The sequence below is a fragment of the Alexandromys fortis genome, unplaced genomic scaffold (assembly GCF_014885135.2).
Source record: "Alexandromys fortis isolate MF-2015 unplaced genomic scaffold, M_Fortis_MF-2015_v1.1 scaffold_154, whole genome shotgun sequence".
In the NCBI taxonomy this organism is placed as follows: Eukaryota; Metazoa; Chordata; class Mammalia; order Rodentia; family Cricetidae; genus Alexandromys; species Alexandromys fortis.
Window position 1 is genome coordinate 1,299,790 of NW_026068040.1, and position 17,595 is coordinate 1,317,384.

General features: G+C 43.3%; 1 long non-coding RNA gene across 1 annotated transcript; it reads left to right on the forward strand.

The window, feature by feature from the left end:
• Window positions 1-126: 126 nt before the first annotated feature.
• LOC126515683 (uncharacterized) lies at window positions 127-15,205 on the forward strand. The gene is made up of 3 exons (XR_007595910.1): window positions 127-453; window positions 7,951-8,037; window positions 14,989-15,205. It is a non-coding gene; the product is annotated as an uncharacterized lncRNA (long non-coding RNA).
• Window positions 15,206-17,595: the final 2,390 nt, after the last annotated feature.

The following is a 17,595-nucleotide window of genomic DNA, read 5'->3' on the forward strand; positions in this document are numbered from 1 at the left end:
GCTCCTAATGGCTGCTCCCAGACAATACTGTGCCCCCACCCCGCCGCCCCCGTCCCAGCGCCTCAACCATCCCCTCTCCCCCATTTAATCATGGAGAGAACTTAGTTGTATAAGGGTCACCTCGGAAAGTCAGGCCCTGAGGAGGGATTGCGGCTGAGCCTGGTGACCCAAGCATGGACGAAGGAAGGGGCTGCCCTGCCACCTCCCGCTGGGCCACACACGCCCTCCCTGATTTACTGACACCAAGTGACCGCTGCCCTCCAGTTGCTAGGACAAGGGGAGTCAGACGGGCGCCTGTAGACCGCAGCTGGGGTAGCAGTTGGCGATGGGTTGCTAGGCAAAAATAAACATCAGAGACACCTCCCATTTCTTTACAACTCCTAGCCTCTCCCCAGCACCGCCACTGGGAGAGACACGACACACCTTTTCAGCAGCTATCGGCGGTCCACAAGGGTAGGACACCTTTGGTTTCTCTTCTCCTTGGAGGAAAAGATCTTTTTCTTTTTACCTTCCTAGACATGTTGAGATTTTCCCCGTCCTTTTCGTGTGTGGTCTACAGCCTCTGTTTCCCAAGAAAAACAAAAATTTGCTTCCGTGTCTCACACCTGTGCTTTGTTGTGCATGGCACACTTGTGCACCTTTGTCCACTTCAACAGTCAGGTATGAGGGAAAGTTCAAGGAATCCTAGCAGACAGGAAAGAAAGTTAAACCACCGTGCATGCACTTCCTTTCTGGAAGGTGCCTAGTTTCTGAAGTGCTCCTGCAGTCTCCGTCCATTCTTTGCTGTCCTGCTCCTTGTGTCTCCAGTTGCCTGGATGATGTAGGAGTGCAGGCCCGGACTAGTGCAGACTTCAGTCTAGAGGGAGCTACCTCCCGCAGAGTTCCATGGGCTCTGTTGTTTGCACATTGTCATAGCAACCTCCCACAAAGATCACCTCAGCTTTATACAAATGCCAAAAGAACCATTCCACAGTACAGTGTGACCCTCTCAGGCAATACCGGGAGGGCTCGCAGATGTAGAAATCCTTGGTAAAAGGAATTCCACTTTCGGAGAGATAGACAGACAGACACAAAGAGAGGGAAGCAGACAGAGACTAACTTCCTCAATTTCCTTCCTTCCGTCTTCCCTCCCTCCCTCCTTCCTTCTTTCCCTCCTTCCCTCCCTCCCACCTTCCCTTCCTTCTTTTTCATTCCTCCTTCTTTTGGGGTCCTTTCCCAAGAAAGTAGAGCCACAGTAGTGTATTAATAACCAGTTCATGCTCACCATACCTTTAAATGAATCGTGACCTAAATTTCCCCAAGCAAGAAATCCCTCCCTGGGCTTATCACAAGTGTCTATCTACATTCAAACCCATAGGGAGAGCTTGTGTAGAGTTCAGAATTAACTAACGGAAAAGGGCTACTGAGTAGCAGAAACAAGGCTACAATGTATTTGAGACTCTCAGTGTGGTTTCACTTTTGTTCCCCTCGCAGTCACTTTTTTGTATGTGTGTGGTTTTTTGAGACAGGGTTTTGCTGTAGATTTGGAGCCCATTCCAGAGCTAGCTCTTGTAGACCAGGCATCGAACTCACAGAGATCTGCCTGCCTCTGTCTCCTGAGTGCTGGGATTAAAGGCCTGAGCCCCTACCTCTAGGCTACCCTAAGCACTTTCAAGATAGCTCACATAGCTTTCCCCCTTCCTCTTTCTAAACAATTATTTTCTTGCCCTCTCCCTTGTTGGGTATTCTATACTACTGATGTTCAAAACATGGCTTTAAAAAAATCAATTTCAGTATCAAATTATCCATACAATATTTCAAACACCATTGCTTTTACATAAATAAGCTATATACCAAAGTAAGTAGGCTAGTTTGAATTCCAAATTAATAGTATTCATGGATTAAAAATAAGGGGAAGGGAACAAAATTTTTAAAAAGAAACAAAATGATTGGCATTAAAGGAAAAGATATACATCATGTTTGGTGAAATAGACTATCTTTTGCTTTTTGACAATTTCACAATACAAATGGTATTGATTATATCCACCCCAACTTTCCCCATCCTATACCCGGGATCCAAGCTGTCTCCCATGCACCCTGCCCCCACCAACTCCTAACAAGTGCTGCTCCCTCTTGACCTCTCCTTCTGTGCTTTTTTGTTTGTTTGTTTGTTTCCTGTAAGCCAGTGAATCCAGCTAGCCCTGTCTGATAAACCATGAACTGCTCTTGTCTGGGGTGGTTGTGCAGGTAACATTGCTCCTAGGGATTTATGGGTGTAATGACCACACCATGTCCAGCAGAAAGCATTTCACAGCTTTCTTCCCAACCCTCTAACTCTTCCAGTCTTTCTGCCCCATCTTCCAAGATGTCCTTGGAGCCTTGGAGGCCAGGGCTGGTAAGGATTCCCCATTTATAGCTAAGTGACACTTATTCTCAGTGCTCAGTTGCAGGATTAACTGCGGATCACAGATGTGAAACTTGATTCAGGGCAAGGACTTAACCACACTATGAATAAAAATGTAACTATTGAGAAGCAGTTTGACAATGTGTCAATTTAGCGAGACAATTAGTGGTAGGGTTCTCCTTAGGAAGTAGGTTTCCCCAAGACACATTGTTCCTGGCAGATTAATATTGTAGCATGCAGGGTTCATTGTTATGTAATATCACTGATGGCACTTCTTCTCCAGTGGTCTGTATACAACCTTCTAGCACTGCAAAAGCTAGCCAGCAGGGGAAATATTTTCAGGTCAGTTCCACCGTGACTGTATCCTACAATCAAAGTGTCTTGTGTCTTCAGCAGTAAGCTCTTACTCCAGAGTTCTGATGGGCAATCATGAGCAATGACAATGACCTATGTTGTTTTGGGTGCCTCTGGGGTCTCCTGACCAATAAATCAATAGGAACAGAGATAGATGGTAGGTAGGGAAGTAGATAGGTAGGTAGATAGGTAGATGATAGATATATTTAAAGTTTTTGCAGTTTTGGTGGCTGAGCCTAGGACAAACACCCCTACAACTGATCTATACCCTGACCTGGGTTGTTGCTTTTTTTTTTTTTTTTTTTTGTCTGTTAATCTGTTGTTTTTCTTTTTTAACTTTTTATTTTGAGACAGTCTCGCTGAGTTGCAGAGGCTGGCCTTAAACTTACTCTGTAGTCATGCAAACCTTAAGCTTGTGGTCCTCCTCCAGAGTAAGTGGAATTACTACTCTACACCAAATAGGCCAAATTTAAGATATTATTTTGTGGCAGACCAAATGTGATTTCAATGGAGTGTGTGTGTGTGTGTGTGTGTGTGTGTGTGTGTGTGCATGCTTTGGGGAAATTTGCAGCCAACCTAATTTTTGGCTATTTTGATTATAAATGGCATACTTTTGAAAACCCTATTAATTCTTACTGAGTTCTAAAGCTTGTAACAGGAAGGCCACTTGTTTTTCCCAGCTGCCCAGAACTGAAATAACCACACAGAAACTATTAATTAAATCACGGCTTGGCCAATTAGCTCTATCTTCTTATTGGCTAACTCTATATTAATTTAACCCATTTCTTGAAGGCGTAAGTCACGAACAAGGCCACACCAGTTTGGAGTTATGATTAATAGGGTGTTATTTATTTAAAGGGGAAAACTTACAGATCACCGTCTCAGACAACAGCCATCTGCACAACCAGGAAGGGAGTCTAGTCTCCGGCGGAGCAGGAAGTGAAGAGAGCGAGCAGAGGAAATAGCCGCTTTTTTAAAGGGAGAGAGGCCACGCCCCAATGGGCTGGTATCACAGCAGCTATTGGTTGGAGGGGCGGAAGGACCTCCCGCAACAATTTCTATTAATCGGTATATCGCCATGTGGCAGTGGCTTACTGGGGAAAATTATCAGCGTCTATCTCTAATGGATCCATGGTATCTCTCCAACCCTGCTTTCTTCCTCCCACAATTCAGTTCCATCTTCCCTGCCTACCTAAGTTCTGCTCTATCAACAGGTTAGGGCAGTTTCTTTATTCATTAACCAATGAAAGCAGCACATAGACAGAAGGACCTCCCACATCATTTGCTTTCCCTTGTTCTGTTATGTGCTGGTGACCCAAGGCTTGATGACTGTCCAATAGAAATATAGGCTTTAGGGAAACTCAAAAATTCTGGGAGATACTGTCCCTGAACTGTATCAGTAGTAATTATACTATATAATCATATGATACTTGTATCTCTTCATTAAATGCTGTAACTAATACTTAATCTTCATAATCTGCAAGCAGACCAAAATTGACTTGACTTTAGACAGTAGCCCTCTCAGGGGCTCCATCCAGTTAGCAACCCTGCTTTTTGACTTTTGCCCATTGTAGATCATGTATGTGTTCTGGAATGTTTATGATCTCCAAAGCCAAAATTACAAACAGGTAAGCAGATATTAGCAAGAGGAGAAAGGGGAGCTCATGGGAATTTAGAACTGTAGCTGTAGAAAGAAAGTGATTTTATACTGGGAAAAAATACCTATCACAGGACACAAAATGTCAATGAACAAGAAAATGGCTTCCAAGCACCCACTCTCTTTCAATTTCTTTATTCCAGAAGCATTTTCAAGGAACTTAGTTATATGCTAGGCATCGAAGACAAAGGAATCATCAGACATAGCAGGCTAGATTTTAGTCTGATAATCTGTTAGGACATTTCTTTATTAATTTAAGCAAAAAAATGGTAATCAACTAGCATCCTTTGGACACCATTAGTGGTGGGCTGCTAATGCCTGGATGCTTATGTCTCCCCAGAATGCATATATTCTGATCCTAGCCTCAGGAGGTGTGTCTTTAGTGGGTGATTTAATCCCAAGGGCATGCATTCACTTCCCTCAAGACTGAGAATAGCACCTTTATCCAAGAGACCCCAGAACTCTTGTACCCTTTCCACTAAATGGGTCTATAGTGAGTGGTACCATCTGTGAATCAGAAAACGAGCCCTTGCTAAACACTGAATCTGCTTCCCCTTTCCTCTGGAGTTTCCAGATTCTGGAACTGGGAAGAATGAATGTTTGTGCTTGTTTAAGGCAATAGAGTTTCTGGCATTTTGTTATAGCATCTAGGACAGTTAGCAAGGCATCAGTGCCTGTGAGAACCCTGTTTAGAATCCAATGGCTGGCAGGAGAGAGACCACTATTGGGAGGTGGCAGGGCCTTTAAGACATGGACTGATGGAAGAAATTGGGTCCTTAGAGGCCTGTCCTGTGAGTGGATGCTGAGACCCCAGTCTCCTCTTATTTCTGTCTGCTTCCCCAACTTAGTGGTGGGGAGTTTTGTTCTGCTACATATTTATCACCATGGTGTCACATCTTACCATGGACCAAACAACCACAGACTGAGCCCTCTGTAACACTGAGCTTAAATAATTTCATTTTCCTCAAGATATTTACCTAAGGCAATTTGCCACCCAAACAGAATGCTAACTAACAACACAGGGGAGAGAGAAAGTCATATCCTAGAAGATGAGGTGCTTTGCTTTAGTAAAAGTTCGTAGAGGACCAGGGAGATGGATCATTGGGTGAAGAACCTGCTAGTCAAGCATGAGAGCTTGTTCTTAGAATTCAGAATCCACACAAAGATGGGCACGGCGGCATGTCTGTAATCCCAGCGCTCTTACATGGACATGCAGGAGATGGAGGCAGAGGGATCCTGACAGAAGCTCATGTCTAGCTAGTCTGGTTTATGCAGTGCCAACAGCAAAAGACCTTGTCTCAAATAAGACAGAAGTAAAGGACTGACATGAAGTTTCCCTTTGGCCTCCATACGTATGTTGGAGCAAGCTCATGCCTGTACTAATTCATATATGAGAACATATACGCATGTAGGAGTGCATACATACACATGCACATGCTTAAATAATTTTATTTTATGTGTGAGGGTTTTGTCTATATGTATAAATATGTACCATGTGCATGCCTGGTGGCCAAGGAGACCAGAAAAAATTCATTGAATCCACTGGAACTGGAATTATAGATGGTTGTAAGTCACCCCAGAGGGGCTACAAACCAAACCTAGCTGGGCCTGGGAGAAGCTGAACCTGCAGGAAACCATGAAAGTCAGTGTGGAGCTTGCTGTTGGGAACTAAAGGTTGCGTCACAGAGAAAAGAGAGGGGAAGGGTCCTGTGGCTCAGGTTCCCAGAGTGTTTAGTGTCATTGACCAAAATTGATGATATCCAGTAGTGAGGAGCAGGTGAGGAGGAAGGAATCTGTCTGGGAGCATTCTTACACCAGATGCTGCTGCTGGCTTGTCTTAACACAGACTAAATAAAATTCACTGAATGGAACTAGTTTATTTTAGCTAAAGGTGGACAAGGCTCAGCCAAGGGCAATCACCCAACATTGGGCTGTCAGGACTTCTGGTAAAAATGAAACAACTCGTTGGTTCTGGTGTGTGTGTGTGTGTGTGTGTGTGTATGCTTATGAATTATTCTGGATCATGTACTGATTTGGCATTTGAAACAAACCAGACAAAGTCTTCCTTTACTTATCTTACAGTCTAGTGCTGTGGTTTTTAACCTGCGGCTTGCAACCCCTTTGGAAGTCAAACAACCCTTTTCCACAGGGAGGACCATCAGAAAACCCGGATATTTACATTACAGTTCATAACAGTGGGGAAATTACAGTTATGAAGTAACAAGAAAAACAATTGTATGGTGAAAATCACCTCGCCATAAGGAACTGTATTAAAGGGTCGCAGCATTAGGAAGGTTGCGAACCACTGCTCTAATGTGAGGAGAACCCACTGCTCATGTATCACATGTCAGGCGGGGAACAGTGCCTGCTGGAAGCTGAAGAGCAGATAAGGAGAGGGAAGACGGTTTCACTGATGCTGAGGCTCTCTGCTAGGGCATTTCTGTCAAGGCAACATTTCAGTAGATTTGAGAGAAGTGAGAAAAGTGAAAGTCTCTCAGAAGAGAACCTACCAGACACAAAGGTGGTTAGTCAGAAGCACATTTGGGGGACACAAAAGGAAGTCAGGTGACTGAATCAGCAAAGTGAAGTCAGCCTGAAAACCAGGTAGCAGGCCACATTATGAGAGTGGACCTTCCACTGGACACGTGAGAATTCAAAAAATGGGTCCTGAACAAGGCATTGAACCCAGGATGGAAGATGGAGGTTCAATTCTCTGTCTGTCTCTCTCTGTCTCTTTCTCTCTCTCTGTCCCCCCCAACACTGCAATTCTCATTGAACTAAATGTTATCTAAACATTATGCAGTATTAGGAACCATGTAGGTGTAAGCCATGGTCTCAGCTCTCAAGGAACTTTCTAGAGCAGAATAGGAGAGAAGACACCTTTAGCAAACACACCAGTTACACACTAAAGACTTGCCCTTTCTCTCAAACTTGCTCTCACTTCCACCTGTAGCGGGAGAGCTGATGGACAGCAGCAAGGGCTGTCTTTGACTCCCAGGCGATTGGACCAACAAGCTCTTAGCAGAGATCAAAGGGCCTGAGGACACTGAGGTCAACTCTCTATCTCCCTGAATCATCCTGTGTCAAGCCCACATCTTCCGTTTTATTTGTTCTGTATGCTAGGCATGGAGCCCTGTGCCTTGTGATACCCAGCTAGAATTTTACCACTAATCTACATTCCAGCCCTGGGTACACCCTTCATGGAAGACCTCAGCTCCTGTTGTGAAGCCTCTTGCACAGCTCTCCATTCTCTCTCAGAGTTTTGGAATCCATCCCATCCCCTTACCCCTTCAAGCCTAGAGGTAGCAATGCTTGCTGTCACTGACTCCAGGGTTCGTGATTTCCCTTTATCTGCATCCCTCTGCCCTATACTCTGTGCAGAATCCTTCAGCTAAGCAGACACGGTGTCATGTTTTGTTACACCATGTTCCGGCTGATAAAGATGGTGACTCATATAGTTCCTAGTTTGGGACTTTTGACTTTATGAGGGTGCAAAAGTGATATGAATCCAGTAGAAACTGAACTTTGAACTCTTGGGTTTTGTATCTTCCCTCAGGATGGTAGTGATATGTGCAGTAATTTTCTCAGCAGAATGTGCCACAGCGGTGAGCCACAGTTCCCAGGCAGGAGTGGCATCTCAAGGGTAAGACACTGGTATTCTTCAAGACACAGTGTGACTAAGCTACAGGGGTTTGCTAGATTAGGTAGACTTAATGTGTTTCTTGGCTTACAATATTTTCAGTTTAAAATGGGGTTTATCTGACTTTACCCTGATAACCAATCAAAAAGAGCCTCTCTAAACACAGTACCCTGCAGATTACAGAGGCTAAAGACCAGATAAGCACAAAAGACTAGAGAATATGGGTTCTTTGGAGTGGTCTGAGCAGATTCCTGCAAGAGGGAGAACTGCAACTTAGCTTAAGAAAATGGACAGACAGACTTTTCATAGGCAAGAGAACGGGTGTTCCACATCAAAGGACAACATAGTGAATGGGGAAGAGCCCAAGGAAGAATTACAGACAGAGATGCTTGCTTGTGAGTCAGCTTCACCACTGGCAGAATCCACAGGATAGCTGTCTCATGACGGCCAATGGTTGTTTTGTTCAGTTTGGGACATTTTAATCCCCAATCAATGCCCCTATTACTTTTGGGCCTGTGATGAGGACAGCATCAGGGTAACACTGTACGGTAGAGCAAGAGGCCCCTATCAGCAGCGAGAAGTGAAGGGACACACAAGGAAGGAGCTGATGTTGCAAGTTTTCTTCAAGGGAATTCAGCAGTGGCATCAGGCCCTCCCATAAGATGCAACCCCATAAAGCTTCCATCATTTTCTAACAGTTTTGGATAGTGCCATGCAGGAGACAAAGCCTGCAACACAGGTCCAAAATTTTATATATATATATATATATATATATATATATATATATGTGTGTGTGTGTGTGTGTGTGTGTGTGTGTGTGTGTGTGTGTGTGTATGAGACATACATTTAAGTTCCAAACTATAAAGCCAAGTATAGTGACACACACCTTTAACTCCAGCACTTGGGAAGCAGAGGCAGAGAGATCTCTATGAGTTCAAGGCCAGCCTGCTCTATACTGAGAGTTTCAGGACAGCCAAGGCTACATAATAATACTGTTTCAATAACCAAAACAAAACAAACAACACACACACCCCATACAATCACATAATATACAAACTGTAGCACTCACTAACTAAAGTGGAGAATGACATAAGGAAGGAGACACTGGGGAACAGGGTACATGGTACAATGAAGGCTGGAGAGAGGAGTTGATGCAGGGTGTAGACAGAGGTCACAGGCCATGAGTAGACTAAGGGAAAATGTAGAGCCCAGCCTGTGCACCAATTTGATCTCAGTGCTAAGCAGACTGGAGCCAAAAGCACCAGTTTGGACCATTTCCAGGAAGAACTGAGGGTGCTACCCAAATCAGTGACACCTCTGGGGTCTAGGAGACCTGCCTACATTTTGAAGCCAGGAGAGACCTAAAGAAGGCAGGCGGTTTCTATTTTGTTCTGTTTGTTTGTTTGTTTGTTTGTTTATTTATTGGTACCATATGCTGTAAGAACTGACATACTTCTTCAGCCTGCTTATCATAAAGCTCACTCCACAGTGACATGAAATATAATTGCAAGACAGCCAGCGAATAATCTTGGGCTGTGGCTCCTAGGCAGAGTGACTGTCTAGCCTGGGCTCGGCAGCCAACAAAGAGAAGAAAAGGTGCAGAATTCAGGGGTCCTGTTAGTTACAGCCTTTCCTAGTAGCCTGGGCACAGAATAGGAGGAAATGAGCCAAACGAGGGACAAGCAGTGTATGTGCCCTGGAGCCCTTCTGTGTTCTTGGTTCATGCAGAGGAAGGATTGGTGTCCTAGCTTCCTGCTGCCATTGTATCTAGAATGTTTAATTTTAAAGTAGAGTTAATGCAATTAAAATATGTAAAAATCTGAAGACCCCCCCTCTTCCATCTTGTTTTTAAAAGAACCAAAGGGAAGGTGGGATGGAGAAGATGCAGGGAGAGTAACATACTTAGGACAACCTTGGTCCCCTGGAAGCCCTGGCCCTAGAGTTCTCTAGAGTCCACTGCTCGTGGATGTGATACCTCCTGATATATGATTAAGTCCTCCAGCTCCAGGACTTTTGTAGGCTTCACCTACGAAAATAGCTTTGCACCTCTAAGAACTGGAACAAATTTGACTTTGTCTTTAAATACAGGTCCATTTTAAAGAAAGCACAGAAAAGTCCCGGTCATCACACCCTACACCTATCCCAAGATTCTTGAAATATTCCCAGATCTAAGGGCTTCTTAGACTGGCTTAGATGGGAAAGAGATGCTAAAAAACCTAAGGATAAGGGCCCTTCAGGAGTGCTCTCACAATGACACACAATATGTTTAACTTTATGACACTTGGCATTGACAGCTGTGGTGTCACTATGACAAAATACTTGACAGAAACAACTTTAGGGAGAACAATATTGTTTGGCTGATGGATTCAGAGGGCTGCAGCCTAAGACACAATGGAGTAACTCTGGTCATGGTGGCAGATGTCTGTGCTGGAGGACACCCACATCATGATGGACCAGGAAATACAGAGCAAGGCAGAAGCCAGGGACTGCCTGTAATACATACATACATACATACATACATACATACATACATGTGTGTGTGTGATGACTTTATGTCTTTAATGACTTTAATGACTGACCCAGATAGACTTCACCTACAAAAATAGCATCAATAGGTAGGTCCAAGTGTTAAAAACATGAACCTGGGGGCGGGGCAGTTAATAACAGTTTCCTTCAAGATCAAAACAATTCTATCCTGCAGAAAGGCTGACACTCGAAATAGCTTCAGGATGTCCCTGAAACTGGCGAGATTCACCTGGCCCCTCCTTGCCACAGTAAGTAATAAAAGCCGAGAGTGCCCCAGATCTAGGAGAGCCATACTGCGAAGAAGACTGAGACCAGACCAGGTGCCTGGAAAAAGCCAAAACCAGCCCAACCACCTGGAAGAGGTTTAGACCGACTGAGTCACTGAGGAAAGACACTTTCCATTCTGTTGAGCTGCCTGTAGGCTGTGCACTGTGCTCCAGGTTCCTAGCTTTGTGGGCCACATCATGATGGGGTGAGCTTTGGTGATGCAGCTGTCTGAGTCATTTCTGCTCCTGTAAGTAACCCCAATAAAACACATTGGTTCACCAAGCTGGCTTTGGCGGTGCCTGTACTCTGGTCTGCCACGGGTTCCCTATCTTGGCTGAGTAGATATGTGCTCTATATCTCCGGGAAAGGGTTTTGCACAACAGGGGTGCGTTTCAGATCCAAACCACAGCACGCTTACTGTGTTATCGTCTTATGTCTCTGCCTATATCGACCATCTTATGGAAGGGTACCATTACATACTATTAGTCCTTAAAGATAAGGCTGTCAGAGCAGAGAAGGGTTAGCTACCTTACCCAGACCCACAGCAAGAGTCTATATACTGCTGTTTTCACATTGGTCGTGACCAGCCAGCTAACTGCCGGCATTTCCTCCATCTCCTTAATACTGAGTAACGTTTTGGCACAGATGAACCCTCCGAGCAGTGCCTCATGTCTATGTGGCCACCTTTTTACCCCATTGCCCATGGCAAGCTTGCCTCACAGGTGTTCAATGAGGCACAAAGCATGAAGCTGCATGCTTATGTCATAGGTGTAAGAGAGGAGGCATTGGGTCAGACTTAATATTTTTTGGTGGCTAATAAATCAAATTTAAATTTTTATTACATTATTTATTTAGTGAGTGTGTGTGTGCGCATGTGTGTGTGCATTCATGTGTGCACATTGCCATGGCTCTGCATAAAGGACAAACTGTAGTAATTGGTTCTCTCCTTCCATCACGTGGGTCTCAGGAATTGAACTCAAATTGTCACATTTTGCTACAAGTACATTTTCTTGCTCAGCCATATTGCTGGTCCCTAAATTTTTATAAAATTCTCCAAGGATTCTTATAATCACATGCCATAGGCTGGTCAAGTTTGTGATGATGTTTTGACTTAGGGTGTGGGGGGTTCCTACGATTCCCCCAAATTAGTCTGATCTTTGTAAAAAAATCTGCCAGATTCATACTCACACTAAACATATGACTAAGCATGAGTTCATTGTTTCCTTTGACGTTATCATGGGGAATCTTTTCCCTGGCCTTCAACTGCCTGGAGAAGAGGTCTCCACAGTCAGCACCAGAAATGGGTGTTTTCTACCAACATGGCCTTGCACACAGTAATCTAGACACCAGAGTCTTAGAGGATTGCTTTTAATGAAAGCATACACTTATCCATACCTATGTTCTCCTTCAAGCTAAAGACTAGATTGACAGTGTGCTGGCTTACTTATACTCAGCAGCCAAAATCAATGACTACCACCATCCCCCAAGAAAGAAAAAAACTTACCCAACAACAACAAGAAGAAGAAAAAAAATGGGGCTTAATTATTTGATCAGGAGCAAGAGAAATTATCTGTAATGATTGAATAATCTCAGTAATGACTGTTTATAGCCCTACATAAGTTTTAAAACTTTCCCAGTATTTCTTTGATCAATTAAAATCCACTTCAAATATTATTACAACGTATCTAATGCTTGCGAGTCATCTTTCTGGAGTTGATATTTCAGAAGCCTATTGTTCATGAGCACCATTTTCTGGGGAAAGTCGGAAACACAGGAACTCTAAAGCAAACACTTGCCTTCAGCACACATGGAGATCGTCATCTCCAACTGGCACAAATAATAGAAATTAACCAAGAAATAATGAATCGCCGGTAGCCAGAAAATAACTGAAATGAAAAAGAGATTAAGAGGGAGTTTGCTAAGTGAGCATTGCTTTGGGGAAGAAGAAATGGGCAGCTTTCTTACAACTTAGAGGAGGCAAGAGATAAAGAAACTGGTGGGCTCTGTAGACCAACGCTGTACGAGAACAGAAAGAGTAAAGAAGGAATTAGTGGGTACTTGACAAAAGGAAGAAGAAGAAAATGGGGTGTGTGGGGAAGAAGGGGAGCAGGCAAGAGGAGGGGAGGAGTTTTATAGACGGTTTTTATCAGAATGATGAAGCACATGATGAAGGGTCAGGTGACGTCACGTGTGAGAAAGCAGAACATAGAAATGTGATTCAGTTTTGGTATTGAGCTTCTCTCTTGTCATATGTGATGCCTGGACTAGTCTTCCTCCAAGGGTTTTTGGTTGGGTTTTGTTTGTTTGTTTGTTTGTTTGTTTGTTTTGCTTTTGTCTCCTGTCCTGGCTGGCAAAGTGTCTGCTCTCTCACTAAGGAGGCTGCTCTCTGTCTTCCCTCCTTTCTTCCCCTCATACTTAACTGAACTTTCTTCCTTGCCTAATTAATCCACAGTGAGCAATGAACCCACCCACCCCATCGTGTAATGCATACTAAAAGGAAGAATTCCTTACTAGCTTTATTCTGAACTTACTTACCTGGCTCTGGGTGAAGTGTTTTGCCTGAGTCGTCCTCCCCCCACATTCCTCCCCCGTATTCTCACAATCAGTCAGTGAAGCAGACCCATCATTATCCTGACTTTAGAGACAAGGACTCCCAGATTGAATGGCTAGGTGGCTTGCTTGCCAGTTGCAAGGGCATTTGAACTTGGGGCAATCTAATGAAACTCATGCCTCCCTACCCAGCACAGGTTGCTAGCTGTTCCGGTGTTGTGGGGCGTGAAGACAGGCAGATCCCTGTCATCTGCTCTCTGCCTACAAAGTTTCATCTGACGTAGCAGTGCCAAAAAGTGCCACCTTCGTCTTTCCCCAATGGCTAAGACACAGGAAGTTAAAGTTACTATAAAGAAATTCCTGTGTCAGCATGCCCAGCCTGAGTGCGTCAGGGTCAAATCCTTTCTGTGCGCCTGCTTCCATGGTTCTGTTTTCTAGTCTGTTCTCAATTTGCCTTCACTAACATGTTTCCCTCTTGGCCAGAATCCCTCCCTCCATCACATGGTCTATTGTACCAGGCAGGGTTCTCTGACAGAACTGGGAACTGATAGAATAGTTTTATATACACTCAGCAGGGTTTATTGGAGTGACTTACAGGCTCAGGTCTGAGTAGTCCAATAATGGCTGTCTCCTGACAGAAAGACCAAAACCCCATTAGTTGTTCAGTCCATGAGACAGCAGTTCCTTTCTTGTGCAGGAAAATCCTAGAGAGCTGTGTGCTTCTAGTCTATGTTAGAATCCTAAAGACCTGGGTTCTAACACTAAAGAATGGTTGTCTTGGTAACAAGCCAGATGAACTTGCCAGTCAGAGTGAAGAACTAGCAGGTAAAATGAAAACTCTTCCTTTTTCCATGTCCTTTTATGTGGGCTGCCACCTGATGGTGTAGCCCAAATATAGTGTGGGTGTTCTCCTGACCTCAGATTATCTGGATTTAGTGTGGGTCTTCCAATTCAAATAGTACAACCAAGATAAATCTCTCAAAGGCGTGCCAAACTGTTTGGATTTTAGTTAACCCAAATGTGATCAAGTAGACTCCCAAGATTAGTTAGCATAGTTATTAAGACAATATATGAAAGAATGAAGACCCAGGGGCTCCATGAAGTAGTCAATCCAATATGAGAGTTGGCCTGGAGTTGGTCACTTTCGAGACAGGTAACTTAAACATCTTCAAATTAGAACATTGGTGAAGAACAGAACTTGCTAGCAAAATAATAAAAAAATTTAATGGCCAAGAATATGGTTTGTCTCAAGTATTTGAAATAAAGCATGTGTCCACATATCGTCAAGTGAGTTCCATCTCCTTTAAAGAAAAATGGTCGACATAAACTTGTGATGAGATCAGCCCTCGAGGGAAAGCTGTTATGGATTGAGAACATAGATCCCATTAGATGAGTAAACAGCTAAAATCTGGTCACACACACACACACACACACACACACACACACACACACACACCAAAATGGCCCTCCAAGACGAAGTGTTCTCTACTACTTGGAAAAAACAGCAGAAAAGAGAAAGGCATTGTTTTTTTTTTTTTCCTTAAAAAAAAAGTAATAGATGGATTTCTCCATTTAGTTAATTGGCAGCAAAAATTGTCTTAAACTCTGCAGGGACACTAAAGGGACTGTCCGCAAAGAGTGAGCTGAGGGCCACTAATATCCTGAAACCAAGAACATGCCGAAAACATCCATAGACATCCATGGGGCTGCATACGTTGGTGGCAACTTCACCGTCTTTCCAATGACAGCATCGAGTCTCCAGGACACAGTGGAAGAAAAGAAGGAATTTTATAAACCTAGGTGAATACAGGTGGTGCTGTGATCTCAGCATTTTACTAATAAAAGACTTGCTCATCTCTTCACTGTGTGTAAAACGTAGCACAAGGGTCACATGGTCTAAGTACCGTGTGACTCAGCTATGCGCTAATAGTGTGCCCGCTGGCCTGTTTCTCAACAGCTCCCTCTTAGGTCCTAACTCCTAAAATACCATCTTCATCATAGCCTTCCTAGAGGCTTCAATAATACAATCTCTTTCTGATGTACACGACAGAATCTAGTACATAGAAAGGGCACCAGACATATGACTTAGTATCATTTGATAACCCTGCGGGTAAACATAGATGTTTCTGGATTACTACCTACCACAATTAGCACATCAAGAGGCGTATGAAGGTGTCAGTGAAATATACACCAATAATCACATTAAGGAAAGTAAATTATTTTTAAAAACATGAGAAGCACAGGAAGGCCTTGTGGCCTTCAATATTCTAGAATTTGAGATGTCAAATGATGATGTGTGTAATAGTTTGCCATGAGTCACAAATCCACCTGAAGATGCTGCATTCATTTAAACTGATATTTATCATCAAAGATGGCGCCTCACGCTGTAACGGCATAACAAAAGAGCACAAAATGTGTTTAAAACAATCCCCTCTCCTTCCCAAGCCTGTCAGCCCATTCAGGCAATGGACGTGGAACCCCCACTTTGCACTGTCCCCTTGCAACCTTCGCCACATGTTCATCACCCAGGGTGGAGGCTCTGGGTGAGGAAGATAGTTGATATCCTGACACTTCCATTTTGTCCCCTGACTGTGACAGCTTCTGCCATTACATATAACCTTACTTTTTTTAAAAAAATATTTATTTATTTACTATGTATACAATAGTCTGTCTACATGTATGCCTTCAGGCCAGAAGAGGGCACATAATCTTACTTTTAACTGGAGGGAAAAAGAAGTTGTTTGACCACCTAAGCAGTCAGCTTTTAGAACGGTAAAAACTAACTCCACATGGACATTTATTCTCTCAATTACTGCAAGGCAGAAACATGAAGAATGAAGAACCTGCCTTCCAAACGTATAGGTAAGTCTGGAAAAGAAGCCATTCCAAGACAAAGGGCCTCCAAGAGTTCCCTAGCAGATGGAATTCTTCCAGATCCCTGTCTGTGTTTGTTTTGTTTCCTGTTGTGATAAATATTCTGACACACGCAATTTAAGGGTAAGGAATTTATTTGGCTCACAATTCCAGTCTGTAATCTACTATTGTAGGGAAGTCAATAGAGCAGAGACTTCAACAGTTACCCACATCACTCCCCTCGTCAAGAACACAGAAGAATCTAATTAGAAGTCACGATTAGTGCTTAGCCCTGTTTCTCCACTCTTAGAGAGCCTAGCAAACCCTGCACAGGGGATGGTGCCACCCACTGTAGGCGGTCTTCCCATTATACTCAGAATAGTCCCTCACAGATAGGCCCACAATCTAACCTAATCTAAACAACCCCTCATTAGGACTTCTTCCTTAGTTAAGTCTAGATTGTATCAAGTTGACAATTAACAGTAGTTACCACAGGGTCCCTGAACCAGGGCCAAGACACCTATAGAGATGGATAAAGGTGAAATATCCCACAAAGTCTATTCAATCCCTGCAGATTTCCTCTGTTGAGTGAAGGTTTTCAGAGAGAATAAGGGAGAAAATGACTTGCTAGGAAAACTGAGAGAAAGACCCAGGACTGTGTGTCGAACCTAGGCAGAGCCAGGCCTTTTGCTTCTACCTCTGTGATTTCTGAAATATCCTTTGAAGAAATATTTCATGACAATCTTTCAAAATGTCAATCTATTTTGGAGTCAGCAAGCATGCATCTGCCTTGTTCTGGGTTGCAAAGAACTATAATTTGAGAAGTTTTACACACAAAAAATAATAAGAAAGCTGGTGACTTTCATTTTAAGAAATTCTGAAAAGGTAAGAAATGATGTATATTTTATTATTATTATGCTTTTACTACTGTATATGTGAATACAATACTTCAGATGGAAGTAAAACTTCACATATGTAAAACGAGTAGGTTCTCCCGTGCAGGGAAGACAATTCTCAAAACCATGTAAGGATTTAATAAATGGGTTCTTTCGATAATTAAAACCATTTGCATGTAAGCAACAAATTTAGAAAGTGAAAGTTAGAAGCTAAAATCAATAGCATTTCTGCCTATATCTTGTTTGGCTTTTACACGGGGCTTTTTTGATGATACAAACTCAAGTGCAGCATTTTAAAATTAGATTTCATTAAACACCCATATTTCTGTTTTTTTTTTCTAGAAACAACCCAAAATTCCAACCCCATTAGCCTCCCTTCCATCTTTTACAACCATGACATACGTGGGACGTACGTGTGAGCCTCCCTAGCCCCACCTCCACCCTATGCCCTGCACGACACGGCAGTCCC